Below are 21,785 nucleotides of genomic sequence, written 5' to 3'. Positions count from 1 at the left end.
AGGATACTCTTTGGCCTCAGGAACCCCTGGTCTACATGGCAGATGGGCCAGATGCAGAAAGAAGCAGTGTTTGGTGTACCTGTGGCTCTGCGGTGTATCCTTACGGGGGGAAAGAGATGTCAAAACCACTAATGTACCTCTAGGCTTCTGGAGGTGTCCTGGAAAGAACAGCCATATGTCTGTGAGAGAGGGCTCTTCCCAGGGCAGTGAGCGGCAGCCACTGATTTACATGTGGCTTAAATCAGGAAACTCTTTAGTAAACATTTAAAGAACTCTGTTCTGGAAACACACATTTTATCTATAGTTAAGTGATCTTTCCTTCTTTTAAAGGCAAAATTTCCAGGGTGCAAGAAAAATGACTTCTGTTAGACTGGCCCAGTCTTTCTGATCCTACTTACCCTACCCCTGGTCACTGGCCCTTTCCTGTCTGGTACCTCTGAACTCCTCCTTCTGAGGATTTTTTTTTTTTTTTCTGGGGAGAAGGGAAGATTTTCTTCCCTTCTTCTACCTTCTCAGTGGGGAGTGTTCTCCATGGATCTATTCTTGGCTCTCTTCTCTTCCGTGTAACGTTCTTCTCCTGTCTGCTGGTGAACTTCTCTCAAAGCAAAGATATTTCAACTATTATCCCTATTCATATTATTCCCAAGTAAGTAAAAGTCTAGCCCTGGCTTTATTTTTAATCTTAATTTCTGATGTGCATTGCAAATTATTTTGGGATTGTCTTAGCCTTTGACTCTGGCAGGCACTTCTAATTCAAGGTGGCTCAAACAGGACTCTGTCTTATCAACCAAAACCGTTCTTTTCTTTTCTTTTCTTTTCTTTTCTTTTCTTTTCTTTTCTTTTCTTTTCTTTTCTTTTCTTTTCTTTTCTTTATTTCTTTCTTTCTTTCTTTCTTTCTTTCTTCCTTTTTTTAATTTTTTAAAAAATTTTTAATGTTTATTTACTTTTGAGAGAGAGATAGAGCATGAACGGAGGAGGGGCAGAGATAGAGAGAGGGAGACACAGAATCTGAAGCAGGCTCCAGGCCCCGAGCTGTCAGCACAGAGCCCAGTGCAGGTCAAACCCAAGAACCATGAGATCATACCTGAGCCAAAGTCAGCCGCTTAACCAACTGAGTCACCAAGGTCCATTTCTTTCTTCCTTCCTTCCTTCCTTCCTTCCTTCCTTCCTTCCTTCCTTCCTTCCTTCCTTCCTCCCTTCCTCCCTCCCTCCCTCCCTCCCTCCTTCCCTCTTTCTTTCTTTCTTTCTTTCTTTCTTTCTTTCTTCATCAAAGTCTTTGACTCCTTTCAATCTCCCTTTTCCTTATGTTCAATGAGCTGTCAATACTTACTCCATACTGCATTCCCGACACTTCTATCCATTATCCCATAACCATTCCCATGGCCATGGTGGCAGTTCCTCTTAATGCATTCTCAAGGACCCACCATTTTCAGCCATTCTCTGAAGTCTAGGTTACTGCCCTCTTTAATCCAACGTATGCATTGCCTCCAGATGAATTGTTTTGATTGTACCATTACAAACAGGTATACTTACAAAATCCTACAAAATCTTATGCTCTTCCTCATGCCCATTAGAGTAAAGCCCAAAATCTTTAGTCTCACTGTAGTGTGATCCAACATGTTTCTACCCACTATTCCCCTTTCAGGGAGCCTGCAATTCTTGCCAGACTCCCTTTTGCAATACATATCCCAGAATTTCTCCCTCCTGTTGCTGGCTTGTGTAGTTCTTTCTGGAACTACTTCAACCTGGTTCCATATGTTCATATCCTAACCACTCCTCAAGGTTCTGCTCTACTTCCATTTCCTTCATGAACACCCTCCTGACTCTTCAGTTACAACAACAATCTCCCCCTCCTCTGAAATGTTGGCACATTTCGTCTCCACCTCTCCAATAGCACATACCACTGCATCCTTCCATTACAGATAATTCTGTACACGAGCCATCTCTTTTCCTGGGTTTTCTGAAGGCACAGGATGTCAGTGCATTCATCTTTGTATATCTTAAAAGAATCAGAATAAGCACTTCATGATTGACACATAGTAGGTACCAAATATTTGTTGAACTAACATAGCTTGAGATGTAAAGGCTCACAAATGCTGCACGAGAAGGAAAAGCAGGAGTAGCTGCTGCTTCTAAATTCTCAAAGCTAATTTAATCTTAGTCCACAGGTAGTAGCTCATTTCCATTTTTTATTCCCTTTGAAAAAGTGTTTCCTTATTGAGTCGGAGACGGTCTTTCCAGACTGACAAAGTGGCACTGTCACCAATGCTGGCATAATGCAATGGCTGGACACGGGATGCATTAACAAACAAGCGTACCACCTTGAAAAATCACCAAAGGTGCCACCCGAATGTTACTGTATTAACATTAGTCTACAAAATGCCGGGGCCCCACCATTAATCATAATAATCAACACATTCTAAAACGAATTACTCTTACATGGAGCATTACTTCATAGATTCATTATTTTCAAGCTACTGAATAAAATGCCTTTACATAAGAACAAGGGGCTGCAGTGCCGGAATAGTAGTTGATTGTGCCGTTGCTAGAAAAGGCAGAAGTAGTTGAGCTATGAATAAATTACCATTAGCTCTTGCATCTCTCCTTTATGGTACTAGTGGCCGGATAGGTTGTGGCCCGTGCATGTGTGCATTTTGCTTTAGAAAACACTGCGTTCAAAAAGGTCAGGGAATTAAATCTTATAATTGAGGGATGAGTGATCACAGAGCTGAAAGCTAGCACAGTAAGAAAGACTTAAAAAAAATCTTTCTTCGTAGTTAATGGTATTTATAGAAAGATGGATTATTCATAAATACAACTTGTTGCCTTTTTTGGATAACCCAATTGTTTGAAATAAAAAAAAAATGGTTTCATAATTGCGAACTGAGAAAAACTGAAAGTATTCTTTAGATGGTGAAAAGAATTGCTGAGGAAGATCCTTTCTCCAACAAAAAAACAGCCACAGAAAATAACTAAGGAAGGGGTACCTGGGTGGCTCAGTTGGTTAAGTGTCCGATTTAGGCTTAGGTCATGATTTCACGGTTTGTGGGTTTGAGCCCCACATTGGCTCTGTGCTGACAGCTCAGAGCCTGGAGCCTGCTTCAGATCCTGTGTCTTCCTCTCTCTGATCCTCCCCCACTCACACTCTATCTCTCTCTCTCCAAAATAAACATTTAAAAAAAAGGAAGAAGATAGAAAGAATGGAAGGAAGGAAGAAAAATATCTAAAGATATTTTAGATATATCCTTAGATATATCTAAGGAAAAAATATCTAAAGCAAAGAACACTATCTTGAAGCACTCTGGCCTATTAATTCTCATATTTTTGCATGTAGTTATTTTTTAAATGCTTTTATTTATTTCTTTTGAGAGAGAGAGAGAGAGAGAGAGAGCAAGCATGAGCAGGGGAGGGGCAGAGAGAGAGAGGGAGAGAGAGAATCCCAAGCAGGCTCCATGCCCAGAGTTGGCGCTGGATGTGTGGAGATTGATCCTACAACCATGAGATCATGACCTGAGCAGAAATCAAGAGTAGGATGCTTAACCAATGAGCCATCCGGGCACCCCACATGTAGTTATATTACACTGGGATAGGGGCAAAACAGTTTTATAAAAATAATGCCTCTTACAATCACATAAAAGAATGAATGTATCAGTCACATATAAGAATAAATATTTCATCATGAAAAGAAGACCGTTCTTCAAAGTGGCTATGTTTGAATTCATGGTTTCACTAATTTTTTTTTCTTTTCTCCCCCCTCCCACCATCCCCCCCGGCAGGGTTAGCACTAGGTGTTTGGAAACCACTGCTCTAAGTTTGGTTAGTTCTAGTTCACTTGGTGGAATTTGGAACGGAAATTTGGAATTGTTCTCTGATTCACTAAAAGAAAGGGCTGACCTAGATCAGCAGCAATGAAGCTGGAAAATTTGTCAAAGAATTTGTCACACACACAAAAAAGGAGTCATTACCTTGTGAAACAATCCATATTTTACCAACCTATAATTTAGCAAATTTCCTCAACTGTAATATGCGTAATGTTCGTCTCCACCCCCGATGTTAACTCTTCTGAAATTAGAATAAATCTTATAATCAATGTCCAAGGAAACCAGCCAGTCCTCAGATGCAAAGCTGTGCCACTGTGGTCATTTCCTGCCTAAGTGTCATCGCCTGAATAAGTGTAAACTTTCAGCTACTTTTTTATCCTTGTTTTCTCAGTCGACTTGTTTTCTTTGGTGGTGCCTCCCACAGTTGAGTTTTTGCTTAAACTTGGAGGCAGAATTATCTTCAATAGCACTGTACTGTATGGCAGAAAAGGAGCCACGGAGGCAGAGAACAGAGAAGAGGATGTAGGTTTACTATAAGTGATGCAAGCATTTACCACTCGAGAAATGAACTGGCTGATTTTCTTGTGAAACAGCAGCCAAACGTTTTACAAAGGATTCACGAATATAAGACCCATGTAAGTGCAAGTGGATATATCTCTTGTCCTCGGGATATGTACAAAAGAACGGTCTGTCGGATGCCAAGCAGCACAATTAGAGGCAGAAGAATGTGCCAAATCTCTCAATATAAATCATAGTGTTTTCAAAGCCAGGAAAGGTGAATGACACATGCATACTTTGTGGAGGACTGTTGCTCAAGTGCTAGGCTGTCAATAGCTTCCTGATAACTTTCAAATTAGTTGTATAGATGTGTGGAGGGGTGTGGGGTCGACTAGTCAAATAATCAAAAGGAAATGGAGAGAACACACCAGCAATTTTTGAAATGCCTTAAGATTATATCTTCAATCACAAAGGTCTACAAGTTTTGATCAGAAAATGCATTATGAAGAGTATCATGTCATGTGCCTCATAAATGATGGCCAGAAGTGATTCAGAACAATGAAAAGAAGGCTCTGACTGAAAAATCTTGCTTATTAAGGGCATAATATGCTAGGGTATAAATAAACATACTTCATTGTGCTATTTTTAAAAAAGAACTGTATAATTTTCTCCTTAAAATGTTCTTTCTCCCAAGAAAGATGTTATTAAAGATGTATTTTAAAACCAAGAGATCAGAACCAAGGAAATAAAGGAATGCAGGAGGTTTAATTCTTTAATCACAACATTTATGAAATTATGATCCTTCCATCTTTTTCTTTCTTTTGCTTCTCACCCCAGCTATCTAGCCCACTGTGATTCTTTCCATACTCTCTTACGTTTTGCCAAAAAAAAAAAAAAAAAAAAAAAAAAAATCACATCTTTATGTTTTTTCCTGTTCTACTGAATCAAGAAAAAGGAAAGCTTATCAAGTATCTCAGAAATAAGGAGAAAATGGCCAGGTAAAATCAAAGGGGCAGAACTATGGAGAGAGTAAGCTACAGATACATAATTTACCAGAAAAAAATTATGAAAGGCTTGAAAATGGACCAACATGATTACTGGATGTCTTCAGTGAAAAACTATGAATTATCTAGAACATACCTTCCAGGGTATCTGACTATGAGTTTGGAACCCTTCATCTTCTTTGAACAATGTTACAGCTCTCTAAGATAAAGATAATTGATAGGGATGCAAATAATTCTTATCTATAAAAAATACTTAGTGCACATGTATGATTGAATGCAATTGATTATTGCCCTGTGGATATTGACTAGTTTTGTATCTACTATGCAAATGTGTTTCAGTATTCCTCATGAGTTTATATATTCATCTGCCTTTTGGATTCTCTAATGAATTGGTTATAATAGCCTCCTGAGTCATCGCTTCTCGGCCTTTTGGCTAAGATCAAGTGTAGTATCTGTTCTTATCAGTTTAATAGCTTCCTGAGTCTCTCATTAGTTAATGAGCTACAGAAAATCTTTGATATTTTTTCATTTTACATTTGTTTGCGAGTCAAGATTATAACCCTTAAAAAATAATGATAATTTTACTAATTTTAAAAATCCTTGCAGTTGGAAATTTTTCTTTCCAAAAATATTTATTTTCATGGGATACTCCAACAATCAAAGTGGGAAGGAACTGGAACATTAGTCTTTTATTATTGAATATTCCATAATTATTGGTTGAATTAGTACTATATCAGTGGTACCCCAGAATGATGTAGTAGAACTCTGTGGCTTGGAATTACTGATCACATAGCAGCTGGCACTGAGCGGCTGTGCAATAGGCCTAAAGTTCTTGGGTATTTTGCATGCATCCAAATAGAAGGTTAGGCCTGGAAGAGTCTATGGTGGCCTGCTCATTTAGGGACTAACTAACCCTGGAAATGTTGAGAAACAACCAAGGGAAAATGCGCTAAAACTCCCCAGAATTTGTAAAGTGCTTTGGTATATATGAACATATTAAGTCTGAATTCCTCAGCATCAGGAGGAGGCTAACTGGAATGAAGATGAACTGTGACTTAGAAGATTTCCTTTCCTTAAAGAAGATGTGGTATATACATATATATTGGAGTATTACGTGGCAATCAAAAAGAATGAAATCTTGCCATTTGCAACTATGTGGCTGGAACTGGAGGGTATTATGTTAAGTGAAATTGGTCAGTCAAAGACAAATATCATATGACTTTATTTATGCATATGAGGAATTTAAGATACAAAACAGATGAAAATAAGGGAAGGGAAGCAAAAATAATATAAAAACAGGGAGGGGTCAAAACATAAGAGACTCTTAAATATAGAGAACAAACTGAGGGTTGCTGGAGGGGTTGTGGGAGGGGGATGGGCTAAATGGGTAAGGGACATTAAGGAATCTATTCCTGAAATCATTGTTGCACCATGTACTAACTAACTTGGATGTAAATTAAAAAATAAATAAATTAAAACAAAACAAAACAAAAGAAAAAGAAAAAGAAAAAGTGTCCACACAAAAACTTCAAAAATAAATAAATAAATAGCGAGCAGATATTTTGAGGAAAAAAAAAAAATTCCTTTCTTTGTGGATGCCCAAGGCTTCCAAAGAGTTTTGGAGTTTTTTGGTGCCAAACATCCTCTAACTAGTAGGAGGTAAGGGTTATAAACTTTCAAGAACATTTCACAACAAAGATAACCTCTTGGGAAACTGTTTAGCTCCATAAATCAATGATGAATAAATGAGACTCTGGTCACATATTTTCCCATGTTAGGCCATAAGAAATTTCTAAAATCCAAAAACCAAAATACTCAATTACTCTGTGTCCTTCAGAAAGTTAGAAAAATGCAGTCCAGCAGAACTTTCTGCAATGACATAAATGTTACATATGTGTACTTGTTCAATGAGGTAGCCATTTGCTACCTGTGGCTATTGGGTACTTGTAGTGTAGCCAATACAACTGAAAACCAAGTATTTTAATTTTAATTTTAATTAATTTCAATAGCCACATATGGCTAGTGGGTATCATATTTGACATCGCAGAGCTAGAGGTAGGCCAAATAGATTTACTCTTCATAACATTGGTTCTTGACCAAATAGCCTATAACACAAGCGCTTAAAACAAACACAGAAAAATTAGTAGAATGAACTCCAAAAACCATGTCTCCTTACATAAGATATTTTGTTTATAAACATACTCCTTTTCTTCAAGAGATCTCAATCAATAAAGAGGCTCCATTGAGAATTCCCAAGGCTTTTGATTAAAGTGGGTGACTACTGGGAAAAGTAAAGTCAATGCCAACAAGCACCAGTGAGCTGGCAGATCCCAGCCCTCCTGGAAATGTGACTTGGGCTTTCCATAAAGTGGTAATGAATAATTCTGTTTGTCACAAGCAGGGAGACTTTGTCCTTGCCAGTGAATGACTTCCTTTGGAATATTGTCAGGAGAGCTAGACAAGTGACACACAAGCCCTAAGGCAAGATTCAGGCAGTCGTTTCAGAGAGATGGGTTAAAACGTTATCATCAATCAAGGTCATGTGTGGCTCAAGGCCATTTTGAAACTAAGCCAGGCATTAATGGTCTTAGCTTACCCATTAATACTTTAAGAAATCCCTACTGATTGCTCTCCCCCAGCCTATGGGCTTAGCTGTTTAAAAGACTGCAGAATGTTCCTGCTGGAAACACCTTGACCAGACCCTCATTTTATAGGTGAGGAAATGGAGTCATTTGTACTGAACAACTTCTTACATACAAAGGATGTTTAATGAGCTATGAGAGAGGCTAAAAAACATACAAATTTGAAATGTGAATGCAATCTCTAGAATTCAACTCACTCATTCATTCAGTCAGTGGTTCAAAAAATACTTATTCTTGATAACTGCATGCCAGGTCCTGTGCAAAATGCTAGGGATACAGAAGATAACAGGAAGATACAAAATATATGCTTTTGTGGTATTTCCCTTCATGTATTAGGTGTACATTCTTTAAAGAGATCTCCAGCTTTTAATTCAGAGCTTTGAAAATATTGGATTTTCTAATTCCCGATATGAAAATGTTGCTTGTGTAATAAAGGTTTTACAAGCGGGCTATGCCCCTGAAAATCTGCAAATACTCAGCTGTAAGGGTGTTTCTCAATTGTTTTGCTAATGGAGGGAGTATGAGCCCCACTCACCCTCCAATCATTCACTAATGCTTGAGTGTATCCTGAAGGGCTGGGAAATGAGGTAAAACATCCAGAGAAATTATGTCAAGAAAAAATTGTCACAGAAAGACTTTCAGAGTGTTTAAAGCCAGTTTTAAACTGGTCTGGATAATGCACAGTCAGAACTATAAATACAGTATGGTAATGTGATGACACCCTAATAGAGGACAGTAGTTAGGGCTGTTAGCCACACCCACCACAGTATCCCAGATACAAGGTATTTACATTTGTATTTATACCAAATTATATTTGGGTTATATTTAGCGTTCCTGTCTTGTCTTTCTTTTACATTCTCTGTCTCTCCCCTTTATTTTACTATTTTAGCTTGAAGAGCCCTCACAGCTGGTGTTGGGTTTCACCTTTGGCTTTTACCTCTTGCCTTATTTCATAAGAGCATGTGTGAGGGTTTGAGCACATCCCTAAATTCTTCTGAGGTGAAATGCTGTTGAGACCACACAAAGCTGTTTTCTTATCTTGGCTAATAAGTATAATATTCTCAAGACCCGAGTGCTCTGGTAGTAAAATGGCATAAGCTCATGGGTTTCTGACACCGAGATGATTGCAGAAGGATATTAATATTAGGTTGAATTTTGTGAAATTGCCATTTTTATAAGTCAAAGTGGTCAAATAATGGCACCTTCATATGTTTCAACCTACTATCTAGTGAGAATTTGCTGTGCCGCAGGCTGAAGGTTAGAACTTTCATTTGCTGTTTCACTACTTTTTATTTCATGAAGTTATTTCAGTATTTTGAAAAGTCACAATATCACACACTTTTAAAATGCATACTAGTTGAGAAGCTGGAAAATATTTATTATAATTTTTCTCTTAGAATTCTTTCACCTTTTGTTAGAAATGCTAGCAACTGACACAAACACCAACCTAAATTAGGTGACTCTTTCTTGCAAAGAAAAAACAAAACAAACAAAAATACTTGTGGCTTACTTACTGTACCCTGGGGAAATTAAGTTACAGGCATTGTTTTCTAGACAGTCTTTTGCAGGACTACAGAGCATGGGGAAAATGAAAGTGAGAAAGAATGTGTCAAAAACTAATTTTACTGCTTTGTTTTTTAATACTCCTATAAACTAAAAATACAAAATTACTCTGATATTGATGAATGTATTAATGCTGCCTGAAAATATCCACCTGTTAACTCTATTTATAAACCTGCCACACACACTGTGTGTGGGGGATTTCTAAAAGAAAGTTTGGTTTCCTCTTCCTGTTCATCACTGTCAGTGTCTGAAAAAGCAACTTGTAATTTTTGTTGCCTGGGCCAACAAGGGAAACATTAAGTAGATATAAAAAGGCTCCATGAAAGTATTCTGGTTACATCTCCCTGTAAATTTCAGAACCACATTTACAATATCGTAATAGCTGTAGGAAGTGTGTAGAAAGATGATTAAGGAAATCAGCCAATGTTAATGTTGAATAGGCAAAAAAAAAAAAAAAAAAAAAAAAAAAAAAAAAAAAAAAAAAAGATAAGCAAATGAGAGAGAGAGAGGAGAAGAAGAAGTTTGGGGTGACAGTGTACTTCTCCACAAAGCAGAGTTTAAAGCAATCTAAATAAAAATCAACCCTTATCATTTTCAGAGATCTGGAGAGACATGGATTTAATTGTTTTCTTCTGCATCTTCTAAGTTTCACGGTTCTCACTGACTGGAAATGGTCCTTTTTATCAAACTCCTTCCTTATACAGCAGCTCAAGGCTTTCCCCATGGTTGGGCAGGTCAAATGGGAGGGATATTTTATGGATCTTATATTGGTCACCAGTGCCCACTGCCCTGGCACACCGTGAGAGCATGTTGCTCTCCTCAGTCAACCACTGAAAGAAAGATCGCACAAGAGTCATGGTGAAATGCAGGCAGGGATGTCTACTTTTCATTTTCCTAACTAGGGAGCTGCTTCTTACATATCCTAAACATTATTGAAAGTTAAAGCTAGTTGTGTCAGAGAAATTTCAGAGAATATTTTTAGGACTGCAAGATATGTGTCAGGGTCTATCTTGCAGACAACTTGCCTATACATAAATTAGAATAAAATGAAATTGTTCTCGTAAGTTAACTTTTTAAAAAATACACACAGATAATTGGCCCTGCAGAGAATGACTGAATGATGGGCATCAGGTTGGTTTGAGCCTCACAGATTTTACAGTGGAATAGATCTACAGATCTATATTTTAAATATACAGTTATAGTCCCAGTAAGAAAAACAATGAGAGTCAAAGCTCAACTTGAGTTAAGCTCAAGAGAATCTACTCAGATAGGAGGGATATGCTGTCATATTTTCTCATTTCTAGTGTTGCTTGAGAGTCTACATGTGAGTGTCTGGGATCTTGAAGACTAGGGAATTTTTAATACGCTTTAAGAATATGATAAGAATATCTCAGTTTCAAATTAAAAGAGAAATTCTTCCTATAAAACAGATCATCTGACATCAGTTTTCTCCCCAGAGACCAATTACTTCATGGAATTCTAGAGCTGAAATAATAATGTAATGGGCTAGTCATCTATACATAATAAACAAATCATGGCTAATCCTCATAATAAGCTGGAAGGTGACCCCATTTTACAGATTAAAAAGCTCAAATTCAGTGAGTTTAAGATATTTTACCATGTTCACATGGCTTACTAAGGAGTGAAAAGGGGATCTGAGCTTTCATCTGAAGGCTTCACATCTCATGCTATTTTTACTGTGCCACGCTGCCCCAGGTGGATAGGACTTAGAGGTCACTTGGTCCACTTCTCATATTGAATGCAGGAATTCCACAAAACCAACTCTGCTTAAATTCCTTGTGTGTGTGTCAGCTTTGTGTTTGTGTGTGTATGGGTATGGAGGGGGGAGGAGGGACCTCTGAGTTTTTGATTGGATTCCATGCTAGCAAGGTATCTTGTAGTTTAGATGAAATCTCACCGCCTTTAACATACAGATCCTATGTTTGCCTATAATGCTACAACAGGCTTTAAGTAAAAAATGTATTAATTAGGGTCTTACCCTGCTATAGAGTACATTATAATACTTTAACTTTTTTTTTTTTTTTTTTTTTTTTTTTAAATTTTTGGGACAGAGAGAGACAGAGCATGAACGGGGGAGGGGCAGAGAGAGAGGGAGACACAGAATCGGAAACAGGCTCCAGGCTCCGAGCCATCAGCCCAGAGCCTAACGCAGGGCTCGAACTCATGGACCGGACCGCGAGATCGTGACCTGGCTGAAGTCGGACGCTTAACCGACTGTGCCACCCAGGCGCCCTAATACTTTAACTTTTTTAACTAGAGAAAGTTAAATTGGTAAAACCTTCACAAACAACAAAATTCAAAAGTTATGAAAAGGGTTATAGTGAAGATCTTCTATCTCCTATCCCCTCGTTTGCCAATTTCTCTTGGTGGAACCAACCAATGTCATCATCCAGAGATTCTTATATATGTACAGTATATACATTTCATCTTTTGTTATAGAAGCAATAACATAATATGCATCATATACACAGTGGTGTGCAACCTCATTTTTTTCATTTAGCAACACATTTTGGAAACTATTTGCTATCATTACATAAAAGGCTTCCTCGTTTTTTTGTTTTGTTTTTTAGCAGCTTCACAGCATTTTACTGTATGGATTGCCATAAAATACTTAATTAGTCTCCTACAATGGGAATTTAGATTATTGTAATCTTTTGCTATTACAAATAATGAGATAATGAGTAATTTCAGAAATATATCATTTCACAGGTGTGCAATGATCTCTGCAGGGTAAATTCCTCGAAGTGAAGCTGCTAGGTCAAAAAACACAAATACTTGTAATTTTGATAAATATTGCCTACTGACCCTACATTGAAATTACACCATTAAAAGCCCTAGAAAGAAATAAGGAAGACCTATACAGAAGAAAAATTGAAATATTGCTAAAAACTAGACACAAAAAAGACTAGAATGTTTCATCTCCTATGTAATCTTCCTAAAATAAGGACAGATGAACATGTTGGATGACACCATAGGGGCACAGTCAACAAGATCCAGGTGGTAGGAAACTCCACAGGACAACTTCAGTTTCAACAAATAAAATGCAGGAATAAAGGCCAGTGAGAGTTGGGGAGGCAGGAAGCCAGTGGCTTCAAAGAGTCTCGAGAGACATAGCCACAGGTTGCTATGCCTGACCTTTATTTGGATGCTGGGTGAAACAAGCAAACTTTAAAAATCACGTATGGTATTATGAGACAATGTGGGAAATGACTAGGATCAATGGAAATAGACATCTTCTCCATAGATAGGAATATTCAATACCATAAAGATTTCAGTTCTCCCTACACTACTGTATGCATTTAGTGTAATTTCAGTAAAAATAGCAACCTTTAAAAATTAGACAAGCCATTCTAAAATTCACATAGAAAAAACTAAGCAAGAATAGCAAAAGAAAAAAAATTCTGGGGAAAAAATAATACCGATGAAATACTAAAATGCATTTTAAAACTATAATAATTAGAAGAGGGTGGTGAGAAATATAATTTGGTATATGATAAAACTTGGCATGTCCAATCGGTGGGGTAGGAGATTATTGAGTACATGCTAAGAACAGAATATCCATATATTAAAAAATAAAGAAGATGAGTCCTTTGTACTTTAAATTAAAATAAATTTCAGATGGGTCAAACTTTAAAAGTGAAAATTGAAGCTTTAAAATTCCAGGGAGAAATCCTGGGAACATAGAAACAACGCAGGAGCCATTAAAGAAATGATTAATATGACTATAGGGAAAATTAAAAAATCTGTACAGCAAAAACCACAGAGTGAAGTCAAAGGGAAGTGACAAACTGAAAAATCTTAAATTACAGATAAAAAGATAATTTTCCTACCTTATACAAGACCTCTATAAATCTAGAAAATCAACAAAAATCCTATAGAAAATTAGGCAAAGGACATTAATAGATCTTTCACTAAAATGATACTTAAAAAGCTCTTAACCACATAATAATATGGTCAAACTTTTTGATAATTATTAAAACTACACTGAGGTACCATTAGTTACATATCAGAATGATGAAAGTAATATTAAGGCCTAAATTCTTAATTATTTAAGAATGACTCTAAGGCCATCTGACTTGTAGAAAAAAAATGACTGGGGCAAAAAAGCAATAACATCTTAGAAGTTATAGAACATTCCTGTAATCTTTAGGCTTGTGTTATGGTTCTAACTTATGCAAAGGTCACAACATCAGATGATCTCTCTAATCCAGAATGTAATGGAAAAACTAGAACAAATAAAATCTTTAAGTTTTAAAAAATAGTCAAAAATAAAAATCCATAAAGATACACATTGTGTATTAAAACTTGTACACTTGACTCAGAGGGGCATGCTGTGGACCCTACTTCAGAATATTTACTTTTATTTTATATACAGTCCCAACATAAATTTTTGTTTTCATTTGGTTTCCCATCTTTAGCAATTACAAGAAAGAAAAAAAAAAAAAGAGGGAGAGAGAAAGGTTGCTGGAGACAGGCATACTGACTTTAGGAAGAAGCCACAAAAAACGATGGTCTACAGCAAATGAAAAACTATGTAGATATGATATAAAGACTTAAAGCCTAGGATGACTTACTATAGGCGCATTTCCTATGAGAATCATGGTATTACTGCAGCATCCAGTGTTAGATATTCATGAGGATGCCCTTCAGCCGTCTCAAAAATAATTCTTACTCTGCTCAGGACATATGGAAGGATGCATATAATATATGTTAGATAAACTACCCATAAGCCATTGGAAACAAAATATTGGGATATTTACCAAGATATGTTTCATTTGTCTAGAAAACTCAATTGTGCAAATTCCTCCTTGGACACAACTAAGTGTGATCACTCTAGTTTAAAAGACAAATAATAAATTGTCACTGGTATGCTTTTGTGCTTTTGTTTTTTACCCACAAGTCAGCTTTTCCAAGCTTCCATAATTCTGAATTGAATAATACCTAACTTACCTTGTAATTACTTAAGGAATAGTTTTGTGGGTTTATGACCTTACTGCAGAACATGTCATATTTCAAAATTACTTGCCTTAATGTAATTATGTTAATGAAGTGAGATTATGTTCATATTTGAATCTGCATGGCTTCATAATGGCAGCAGTTGGCATCATCTGTTGACAGCTCTCCTCAGTGTCTGAGGCAGGGAGGCTCTCTGGTCAATTTTCTTTTTGGTTGTGGTTTTCTTTGATGTTCTTCACTTTTTAGCAATGAACACGGGTGGCATTTTAAAACTCAATTTTTTGACGATGAAGTTACTAGGCAACAAAAGGTGTCCTCAGAGGGGTGAGTTACTTTAAGATTGAGAATCTATGATTAGATAGTGTGTGTGTAGTCTCTAAGGATCATTAATATCATTAATGTGAGGCAAAAGTCCCAGACTAAATGGCTTCTTGGGAAGTGTAATTTATTCAGAATGACATGACTTTAAAATGTTTTTATAACCCAATATTTAAAAAAAGGATAATTAAACTATTTCTCTAAATCAGCACTTCTCAGTGTGTGGTCCGGGGACTTCTACCATCATAATTTCCTAGGACATGATGAAAACACAGGGTCGGGGCCACATCACCAACCTCTTGAATCAGAAATTCTAGACCCGGGCCCTAGTATTTTTAAGAGATCTGTCAGGGGATTGTTTGATGTACTCAAGGGTAGATACCAACTAGGATATACCTGTAGGTAGGACTGAGGTAAAAACAATGCAATGGTGGTGTGAGAGAACAGGGGAGGAGGAAATAGTGAGTGCTAATTAAAACGAGGCACTTCACAAACCAGCTCATTTATTCCTTTACAGTGTGGTGGGCTGTGATGTTTACATTTGTTTCTAGGATGATGGCTGAATGTTGACCTGTTCCCCAGATTGTAAACTCGATGAGGACACAATCACATCTGTCTCCCTCAGGACTATCTGGGCCTAGAGCATGGCTTGGCCTGTCTGACCTCCATATATGCTGAATGAATGATTTACGTATATTACCTGCATTCACGGATGAACAAATTGAGACTTGGAGAGGGTAGGTAGCCTAAGACCACCCAGTTGGTAGTGAGCAGAGACTCAGGGCTGGTACCAGAGCCTAGGCTGCTTTCCCTAGACAGCCCGCCTTGTCATAAGGCATTCGTAAATATCCCGGGCATGGGGGGTGGGGGGGGGGTGGGGACCACTCAGCAAAAGGGAGTAAGAGAGAGAGAGAGGGTGACAAGGAGTATTGCAGTTTGAAGGAAAAAGATTAGGCAGGTTTCCCTGAGTAGGTGATTTCTGGACATGGGCTTTAAGGAAGAGCCATGCCCCTGATAACTGGAGTCCGAGGCCAGGGATTATTAGCAAGAGCCTGAAGAAGGAGTTTGTCTTTAGTTCCAACATCAGCCAACCCTCACGGAATAGAGAGAGCGAAGCGGAGAGTGGGTGAAAGTCTAATCAGAGTGGGGAGGAATGCAAAAAGACAGCCCCTTTGAAGAACAGAGAAATCTGGCAGTAGCTGGATGGAGACCACAGTCGGGAGAGGGTCTTCTTTGTTTGCTTGTTTGAGGTACCAAACAGGACGCTTGTCTCCTAGTAGCCATGCACTGAGAGAAGGGGGATTGATGATTCAGGAGAGGGCATTTCAGGAGTTAGGTATTGTGAGGAGAGAGGATGAGAACCTGTGCACAGGAAGGGGGTGGCCTTACATAGAAGCACAGATAATTCATCTATAGATACAGGAGAAAAGGCAAAGTATGTGGGTACAGATGCTTTCAGGTGCGGAGCTGTGGTAGCAGGAGACTTTGAATTTTTTTTTTTAAGTTTATTTACTTAGAGAGACAGAGAGAGAGAGAGAGAGAGAGCACATGAGAGAGAAAGAGGGGGAATGCTGAGAGAGAGGGAGAGAGAATCCCAAGCAGACGCTACAATGTCAGCACAGAGCCTGACGCAGGATGAGACCCCACAAACCGTGAGTTCAAGACCCACGCAGAGATCAAGAGTGAGATGCATAACGGACTGAGCCACCCAGGTGCTCACACTGTGAAAGTTTTTTTAATGGGTTCCCTTTTCTCCACGAAATAGGATGCAAGGTCATTAGCTAAGAACAAGCCAGGGAGCAGGTGCCAGAGAACCTGCCTTCAGTACATTTTTCACTGCATTTACTCGTGTATAAGCACTGTACTTGGTAGACCTGCTTAAACATATGGAAATATCTTACGCACATACTCTTGCCAAAGCAGTGTTACTCATCTTTGGTTAGAATTAGCTTGGAAAGTAAACCGTGCAAGTAATGAATTTTGAAAAATAAATTAATACAGATTGAAAACCTTCTCTGTTCCCACTTGTACTGTAAATTTATTCTCTCAAAATTATTTCGTGTTCTGAATGTCATTGAGGAATTTAGTAGATTGCTGAGCTGCACCCCAGAAGTGGGTTTCCAACCGTAATTTAATTGGAAGGGTTGTAACTAACTTTCACCATATGGGACTGCCAGATGTAATCAATGCAATATAAGTTTGAAGAAAACATTATTGAGTGTGTCTAAGCACATTTTATAAGCAATGAAAGCTATCATTTATGCAACAGAAATCACTCTAATGTCTTATGAAATTAGGGCATCAGTAGAATGCATAACTGTTAGAGGGTTAATGCAGATCAAGTAATTTTGGCTGAAAGCACACTATTTAAAGACAAACATAAGTCGGATAATACAGGTACTACTCACCACTCCTCCAATCTACCAAGTCAACTAATTTATAAGGCTAGCATGGCCTAAAGTTTTTATACTAATACAAATGATGATACAGGTGGAAGCTGATTCAGCTGGGAACTTAATTTTTTTTTTTTTTTTTTAATGGAGAATCTGGGCAAATTCCTCCCCATTAAGTAGAGGCCCACAAAGATTTTAATCTGGGGCCAAGATATGGTTTAACAAACTGAAAGTGCCACCACTGAACTTGTAGCTTATTATTTGGACTCTTCAAGACTGCAACCCTTGGGGCACCTGGGCGGCTGAGTTGGTTGAGCATCTGACTTTGGCTCAGGTCATGATCTCATGTTCGTTGAGTTTGATCCCCAGGCAGGGCTCTCTGCTGTCAGCACACAACCTCCTCCAGACCCTCCCTGCCCCTCCCTGCCTTTCTCCCTGCCCCTCCCTGGCTTTCATTCTCTCTCTCAAAAATGAAATAAACATTAAAAGAAAAAAAAAGGTGTTGCAACTCAGTGGCTAATCGTGCAATGAATAAACTTATAACAAAACTGTGATCCCGAAAGTCTATTGTTCGCATATCTGAAGGCAGGCTTAGAACAAAAATATCACACCTGAGTAAACCATTTAGGCAGCATTGTTTTCTCCCCCTCCAGGTTAGGCTGAAGAGGGCTCTTGTACAACCAAAGAGTTCATCTGCACTAATTGTGTATCAGGAGTAACTATTGTACTAGCATTAAATCTTGCTCAAATACAGATGCGTGTATCCCATATGCTACCAAAACAATGGCATTCCAAAGCTAAGGATTCAAGACTACCCACATTCAGAGAATAATCATCTGGTCTTATTCTCCCTGGACTTGGCCACTGTTATTTGCAGAATTGTTATGAATAAAACTTAAGAGTTAACACCTTAAATCATCCTGATGTTGAACTCGTCCCCTGCACAGGCTGATAAAAACACATATGTGAAACCAACAAAGGAAAGGCAAATTCAGATCCTTTGAACTGTGTAATCTTTGGTCAGATTAGATAAATTCAGAAGAGATGTTCCATTTCAATAATCCATAGACTTTAAGCAGATTAAGGATTATGAAGTAGTCAAGATCACACCTGAAAATATAAGTGTACACACACACACACACACACACGTGTGCACACGCACACACACACCACACCTGCACCATTTGGAGCAAGGCTACCAGAACTGAAGAATCTCCTGCTGCCAGCTTATGAATTTGAGCTGAGGCAGTATGTTCAACCCAGGGGCACAGTGTGGGAGGATTGGAGGCTGGCTTCTTCTCTGGCCGGTTGCCTTCCACTGCCCTGGTGCCAGGACAAGTTGTGATGAGTTCTGAAGCCAGGTTGGAGCATCTTCTCTTGACTTCAGTTATCTAGCTGGTGGCTGGCCCTTCTCCTACCAGAACCATTATGACTTTAGTAAGATATGATTGATGGCACCACAAAGAGGAAATGATGAGGCTAGCCAGCTGGACCACAGAGATATTCGGGCAGCAAGATTAATTTAAGCTTGCCAGTTGAAGCAGGATGTAAGTAGATTCTAAAACAATTCCCAGAGCACAGTTAATATGAAGAAAATAAAGTTTACTTTTAAACAGTCTGTAAGTGGCCTTTCACTGGTGGATGTGCACTGAATGTTTGCAGAGAAGTAATAAACAGGACCTCAAGGATGCTGGACTTCAAGGCCAATTCTGTTGTCCTTGCTGCGATCTTTGGCGGCTGAGTTACTACCGTTCCTGCTTAGAATGCTATTCCTAGCCCTTTTCACCTGGTTAACTTCCATTTCTCTTTCATAACTCACTGCAATGAAGTCAGCCCCCAAAAGTTATTTACACATTTGTATGTATGGTTCTCAGTGCAGTGTTTTGACTGGAAGATTCTAAACAAATGTTTGTCGAATGAAAGACGGTAATAGAGAAATAGCTACATTTATGGAATATGAATAAAAAGAAACTGGATGGAGCGTGAGAAGACTTGAACTTGAGTTCTAACTCCACCACTCACTAAGCAGCAAATCTTTTACTCTCGCTGTTTCCAAGTCTATTAAGTGGGAATACTAATGCCTTCTCCATCTTCTTTGTTAAGCAATTATGAGAACAAAGGGGCTATAGTGAGAAAAACCGGATCTAACAGAACACCTGGCTCCATAATGGGTAGCCTTGGGCAAATCACTGAAATGGGTGGCATGTATTTCCTATGTCAAGTGTGGATCAAAAAACTTCCCTATCTTAGGCTTCTTTTATAAAGGGACATTCAAATACCAGAAAGTGTTGTGGCCTTTTTAAAATTTATTTTTTTAATGTATTTTTTTAAATGTTTACTCATTTTTGAGAGACAGAGAGAGAGCACAAGCAGGGGAGAAGGAGAGAGAGAGGGAGACACAGAATATGAAGCAGGCTCCAGGCTCTGAGCTGTCAGTCAGCACAGAGCCTGATATGGGGCTCAAACTCACTGACCGTGAGATTATGACCTGAGCTGAAGTTGGACTCTTAGCTGACTGAGCCACCCAGATGCCTCTTTAAAATTTATGTTTAAAAATATTTTTTAATTTTGAAATAATTTTAGACTTACCAAAGACATTGGAAAAAAAAGAGTTCCCATGTACCCTTTACCTACTTTCCCCGGATGTTACCATCTTACTTATAACTGATGCACGATCACCAAAACCAGGACAATAACTTTGATATGTTACTTTTAGCTGATGTATAGACCTTATTCAAACTTTTTCCCAATTATTCCACTAATCTTCCCAGTCCTGGATTCTATCCAGGGTTTCACACTGCATTTAGCTGTCATGTCTCCTTTGTCTCCTTCAGTTTTTTCAAACGTATCTTATGGGTAGATATAGTAAGACTGCAAATATCCTATTTCTCATCATGTTTTTGGCCACTAATTTTAATATCCACCGATTATCCTTATCTGCTACGATTAACACAGTGTTTGCCAAATGGTGGTTTTTCTACTTCCATTATTCTTTGTACATTCATTCCTTAATAGGAATTCTACTGCAAGAAAGAGCTATCCCTTTTCTCTCATTTACTTATTTATCCAAATTATTTATTTGTATCAGTATGGATCCATAGGTATTTATTTTACTCCATCGGTTATACAGTCCATTACTATCAGTACTGATTTGCTTTTCAAATTGTCCTAGATGTGCTATGGCCTTTTTTGAGGGTTCACCTCACACAAATCAATGCCTTGCCGAAAATCAATCTACCCCAAGAAACGCCTGTTTGGAGATGTGGCATATGAGAAAAAATTAAAATGTATAGCTGTAAAAAAATGTCTGGAGTATCAAGGACACAGTGACCCAGACACTAGCAATTCCAAAAATGAAGACAAAAGACCTATAAGGATATAGAAGTTCAGGGTACTGAATACCCTTTACATTTATACTCTGGCTGGAGATTTACCCATCTGGCAATTGGTAAGCGTGTTTAGGGACATTTATATCCCTCATTCATCTGAATATACAGAGGCTGGAAAGAAGTATTACTTAGGAGTGTCTGGGTGGTTCAGTCGGTTAGGCATCTGACTCGGTTTCAGCTCAGGTCATGATCTCATGGTTTCATGAGTTGAAGCCCTGCATCGGGCTCCGTGCTGACAGTGCAGAGCCTGCTTGGGATTCTCTCCCTCCTCTCTCTCTGCCCTTCCCCACTCATGCTGTCTCTCTCTCAAAAATAAATAAACTTAAAAAAAATTAATTAAAAGTTCAATAGCTATATCTTATGGTGTGTGTGTGTGTATGTGTGTGTGTGTGTGTGAGAGAGAGAGAGAGAGAGAGAGAGAGAGAGAGATTGATTATAACCTATTTAGACTACTCTAATGAGAACTTTTTGAAAACAGCTAAAGCCAACCTTGAGTATGATTTATATAACATAAATCGCTGTGCAACAGACAGGTGATTGTTTGTTCATAAAATCAATTACTAATTCATCACACAGACTTATACTTTGAAAGTTTAATATGTTCCTAACACTATGCAAACACCATGGATATAAGCAACAATTAAATACTGTCTTCAGTGACCTTGAGTTCAGTGGAACTGAGGTCCTTTCAAAAAGCTGAAATGTTCCAGGTGGTCATAGAAAAAGCTTTTGGCTTCATTAGTAAAATGGGAGGGTTGGTCTTTGATCTTTAAGATTCTTTTCAGCATTAAATTCATTTGATACTGTGATTCACTAACTTGATTATTTAAAAATTGCGGTTTAATGTGCCTGTCTCTCAAAATATCCTAATCAGTAATAGATGCACTTTTCTATTTAATAAATCCTTTGTAGCTGTTTAAATACCTACTGAATCTCACAGAGCTGATCCCCTATGGGTGGAAAACCTCATTTACATACAGTCCCCGACTCTATTTTTCACACACAGGCTTAGATTTGTGACATAATGAAGAGTCAGCGGAGACTCAGAATACATTATTTTTAAAGTCAGAGACAGACAGTTAGTTGCATATTGTGGTTACTTAGTTTTCTTCTTTTGATTAATGGAAATCAAATAGCTAATCTAAATAATTATAGTGGAAGGCTAGAAATTGCTTCCATG

The 21,785-nt window shown here is 38.1% G+C and overlaps 1 protein-coding gene and 1 pseudogene across 2 annotated transcripts in view; one reads left to right on the top strand and one right to left on the bottom strand.

Moving 5' to 3' along the window:
- Positions 1-21,785, bottom strand: part of SERPINI1 (serpin family I member 1) — a 72,374-nt gene that overhangs the window by 29,277 nt on the left and 21,312 nt on the right. The window lies entirely within an intron of this gene.
- LOC131513345 (U2 spliceosomal RNA) lies at positions 5,737-5,888 on the top strand (annotated as a pseudogene).

Source organism: Neofelis nebulosa, chromosome 5 (assembly GCF_028018385.1).
Source record: "Neofelis nebulosa isolate mNeoNeb1 chromosome 5, mNeoNeb1.pri, whole genome shotgun sequence".
Classification (NCBI taxonomy): domain Eukaryota; kingdom Metazoa; phylum Chordata; class Mammalia; order Carnivora; family Felidae; genus Neofelis; species Neofelis nebulosa.
This window is presented reverse-complemented; position numbering and strand designations above follow the sequence as displayed.